The sequence below is a fragment of the Megalops cyprinoides genome, chromosome 23 (genome assembly GCF_013368585.1).
Source record: "Megalops cyprinoides isolate fMegCyp1 chromosome 23, fMegCyp1.pri, whole genome shotgun sequence".
Lineage (NCBI taxonomy): Eukaryota > Metazoa > Chordata > Actinopteri > Elopiformes > Megalopidae > Megalops > Megalops cyprinoides.
Window position 1 is genome coordinate 20,023,450 of NC_050605.1, and position 4,515 is coordinate 20,027,964.

Genomic DNA, 4,515 nt, shown 5'->3' on the forward strand with positions numbered 1-4,515 from the left:
TGCGGCCCCGCGCCCGAAGTTTCCGGCCGCCTGGCGGCGGCCGACGGTAGGTACCAGTTTGTGGTTATCGCTTCTCGGCCTTTTGGCTAAGATCAAGTGTAGTATCTGTTCTTATCAGTTTAATATCTGATACGTCCCCCATCGGGGGACCTTATATTAAACGCATTTTTGGCGCAGGGAGACGGAAGAGGGGCTCGCTCCGTCCGCTCCAAGCATCGACCCGGTATTGCAGTGCATCCGGGAACGGTGCACCTCCTCCTTTCGGGTAGTCAAAAAACAGAGCTTAAAAACTCGAGCAAAAAGACAAACGGAGGAGCCAGCCCCCTGCCCAGTCTCCCTGCGTTTTCCCGCCCTTTTACTCTTTTTTTTTTTTTTTTTTTTTTTTTTTAAAAAAAGTTAATTAATAGACTGAATTGATAGCATTGTGCCGTGTGCGATTGTGCTTGTTGCAGCCTTTGTAGCCTGCGTGAGAACAGACGGCTGACTCTTTTTTCCCCTCTCTCTTTCAGAAAGGAGCCCCAAGGAGCGCCAGAGACCAGGAGGGGGCGGAGGCGGAGCGGCAAGCCGCCCGGCGGGAGGAGCGGCTTTTCCCAGGTGATTACCGACGCCTTTCGTTCGCGCCTAGATGCTCCTCCCCCCCGGGCGCTCCCCGCTTTGCCGGCGTGCCCACCCCGAGTCTGTAAGTCGGTGCCAGCGCGAGGGCTGGCACGGGGAGCGCCAGGCAGGCCATCCGCTCTGGTTTCTCTTCATCACGTACAAATCTTTCGCCTTTTACTAAAGATTTCCGTGGAGAGGAACACAGGTGAGCCTGTGCTATTTTTGGAGTCCCTGCCTTTCGAGGCAGGGCAATTTGAGCTGTTGCAAAAAAAGAACTTCGGTCAGTCCTGCGAGTGTGTGTCGGGCGGAGTTATGCAAATGAAACGGTTGTCCAGCGGAGCGGTCAGCGGCCGCCGGGGCGTGCGTCCAGCGGCGCTCTCGAAGCGCCTCCGCGCGCGCCCCGCGCCCGAAGTTTCCGGCCGCCTGGCGGCGGCCGACGGTAGGTACCAGTTTGTGGTTATCGCTTCTCGGCCTTTTGGCTAAGATCAAGTGTAGTATCTGTTCTTATCAGTTTAATATCTGATACGTCCCCCATCGGGGGACCTTATATTAAACGCATTTTTGGCGCAGGGAGACGGAAGAGGGGCTCGCTCCGTCCGCTCCAAGCATCGACCCGGTATTGCAGTGCATCCGGGAACGGTGCACCTCCTCCTTTCGGGTAGTCAAAAAACAGAGCTTAAAAACTCGAGCAAAAAGACAAACGGAGGAGCCAGCCCCCTGCCCAGTCTCCCTGCGTTTTCCCGCCCTTTTACTCTTTTTTTTTTTTTTTTTTTTTTTTTTTAAAAAAAGTTAATTAATAGACTGAATTGATAGCATTGTGCCGTGTGCGATTGTGCTTGTTGCAGCCTTTGTAGCCTGCGTGAGAACAGACGGCTGACTCTTTTTTCCCCTCTCTCTTTCAGAAAGGAGCCCCAAGGAGCGCCAGAGACCAGGAGGGGGCGGAGGCGGAGCGGCAAGCCGCCCGGCGGGAGGAGCGGCTTTTCCCAGGTGATTACCGACGCCTTTCGTTCGCGCCTAGATGCTCCTCCCCCCGGGCGCTCCCCGCTTTGCCGGCGTGCCCACCCCGAGTCTGTAAGTCTGTTCTTATCAGTGCTCTACAGCTTGTTTACTGCGATTTCTCTCTTGCTTGTAATCTGTTTCTCTTGTTTTTGTTCCAACAGAAATTTCTTTCCTGCCTCCAAAGACTACAAGAATGGCTGCCACCTCTGCTGCTATTCCTACCTCGACTGGCTCCGCCTCCTCTGCTGCTGACATCACCAGTGGCCCCGCCTCCACAGCTGACATCACCACCGGCCCCGCCTCCACTACTGCCTCGCCAGCCTCCACCACTTCCTCTGCCAGAATCACCGGACCTGGAGGGGAGAGGAACACCATCCGCTTCGGATGGAAGGAAGACTCCCCCGCCACCCAGAGGACCCCCTTCACCCGCACCGTGGTCATCGGATTCCTCGGCCTGGGAACGAGGGACGTCCACTGCATACACCGGGACGCCTGGGGCAAGTTCTTCGACCTGACCCTGAAGGAGGAGCGCTGCTACAGAACAGCTGCAGCCAAGTGTGCCGCTGAGGCGGCCTCACCAGCGCTGCGGGGGTTCACGGTCACCCCCCTCTGGCGCCAGAGCCAGAAGATTGTGACCGTGCAGATGTACAACCCCCATCTGCACCCCGACACCGTCAGGGCCTTCCTCAGCCGGTACTGCAAGGTCCTCCCCGGCCACAGGGACCTGATGGACGAGCTGGGGTTCTGGACTGGCAGGCGCCAGTACAAGATGGAGCTCCGGGAGGACAAGGACGGACCGGACGGCTTCGCCCACCCCCCGGCTGCCTTCGCCATCGGAGCTGACCGGGGGTACCTCCTGTACCCCCAGCAGCCTGCGTACTTCCGCAAGTGCGGCAGACACGGCCACACCGCCGCCACCTGCAAGGGAAACCTGTGCAGGAACTGCGGGGAGGCCAGCCACATGGCCAAGGACTGCGGCAAGCCGCGGCCCTGCAACCTCTGTGGCTCCACAGAGCACCTCTTCAGGGGGTGCCCTAAGAAGCCTGCCACCTACGCCGGAGCTGTTGCTGGAGGTAAGTCCCGCGCCAGGGACTTATGTTCTGTGAACATGTATTTGCCTGGCACCCAGGTCTGTAAATAGCTCTCGCTCTGCTCCCCATTTACATTGTAGTAGTTGCATTGCGGGGGATCTCTAACAGGGGGATGCCTGACCTTGACTGTAAGTTGATTGATTGTAAAAGTGTTCAATAAACAATTTCAATAAACTAAATATCTGTTCTTAGTTTGCTACAGCTTGTTACCTGCGATTTCTCCGCTTTTAATCTGTTTTTGCTTTGTTCCAACAGAAATTTTTACTCCGAAAAACTACAAAGATTGCCGCCACCTCAGCTGCTGCCTCCCCCTTCACCCGCGCCGTGGTCATCGAGCTCCTGGGCCTCGGAACCAAGGATGTCCACTGCATCCACCGGGACGCCTGGGGGAAGTTTGACGTCACCCTGAGGGAGGAGCGACGCTACAGGCAGGCGGCTGCCAAGTGTGCTGCGGAGGCAGCCTCTCCGGCGCTGCGTGGCCTTACTGTCACCCCACTCTGGTGCCAGAGCCAGAGAATAGTGACCGTGCAGATGTACAACCCCCATCTGCATCCCGACACCGTCAGGGCCTTCCTGGGACGCTACGGCAAGGTCCTCCCCGGACATAGGGACCTCGATGAGCTCGGCTTCTGGACCGGCAGGCGCCAGTTCAGGATGGAGCTCCGGGAAAACAGACCTGATGGCTATGCCCACCCCCCCGGCCGCCTTCGCCATCAGGGCTGATAGAGGGTACCTCCTCTACCCCCAGCAGCCCGCTTACTGCCGTAAGTGCGGCAGACACGGCCACACCGCTGCGACCTGCAAGGGGAACCTCTGCAGGAACTGTGGTGAGAGCGGCCACATGGCCAAGGACTGCGGCAAGCCGCGTCCCTGCAGTCTCTGCGGCTCCACGGAGCACCTCCTCAGAGGGTGCCCAAAGAAGCCCACGATGTACGCCGGAGCCGTGCCATCATGGCATTGATTGATTGTAGTGTGTTTATATTTGCTTTTCAATAAACTAAAAAAAAAACCTGTTATCAGTTTGCTGCAGTTTGTTTTGCTTTGCGATTACCCTTGCGCTTGATCTGTTTTTTTTCCTGTCTTACAGAAATTTCAGAAACCTCACCAGAACGGAGAAATGGCTGCCACCTACGCTGCTGCTGTTGCCGGAGCCCCCGCCACCATTGGACCCGCTGCCCCGACTCCTTCCGCCTCCACGCCTCCCAGGCCAGACGCACCGTCGGAACCGGGGAACACAACACCCTGCGCTTCCAGTGGAAGGAAGACTCCCCTGCCACCAACAGGATTGCCTTCACCAGGAATGTGGCGATTAAGTTCCTGGGAGTGAACATTGAGGAGCTGCACTGCATCCACCGGGACGCACAGGGGAGATTCTTTGAGGTTACCCTCAGAGAAGAACAGCGCTACAGGGAGGCAGCTGAGAAATGCAGAGCAGAGGCTGCCGCCGCGTCGCTGCACCCCTTCACCGTCACCCCAATGTGGCGCAATGACCTGAGGGTACACTTTATATGTGCAATACCTTCATGCCGGTTGATTCTGTCTGTATCTTCCTAGGGAGATACGTCAAGGTGCTGCCCGGACACCGAGACCTAAAAGACCAGCTGGGGGTCGGGACGGGCAAGCGCCAGTTCAGAGTGGAGCTGAGGGAGGACGAGCAGTCTGACGGCTTCGCTCACCCCCTGGCCTCCTTCGCCATTGGGTCAGACAGGGGTTACCTGTTCTACCCGCAGCAGCCTGCCTACTGCCGCAGATGCGGCAAACACGGGCACCTGGCACAGGCCTGCCAGGGAGAGCGCTGCAGGAACTGCGGGGAGGAAGGCCACAAGGT

At 57.7% G+C, this 4,515-nt stretch overlaps 3 non-coding genes across 3 annotated transcripts; all 3 read left to right on the forward strand.

Annotated features, from left to right (window-relative positions):
• Positions 1-66: 66 nt before the first annotated feature.
• LOC118770774 lies at positions 67-257 on the forward strand. Its single transcript, XR_005004569.1, has one exon. It is a non-coding gene; the product is annotated as a U2 spliceosomal RNA (small nuclear RNA).
• Positions 258-730: 473 nt separating this feature from the next.
• LOC118770779 lies at positions 731-847 on the forward strand. The gene has a single exon (XR_005004573.1). It is a non-coding gene; the product is annotated as a U5 spliceosomal RNA (small nuclear RNA).
• Positions 848-1,056: 209 nt separating this feature from the next.
• LOC118770775 lies at positions 1,057-1,247 on the forward strand. Its single transcript, XR_005004570.1, has one exon. It is a non-coding gene; the product is annotated as a U2 spliceosomal RNA (small nuclear RNA).
• Positions 1,248-4,515: the final 3,268 nt, after the last annotated feature.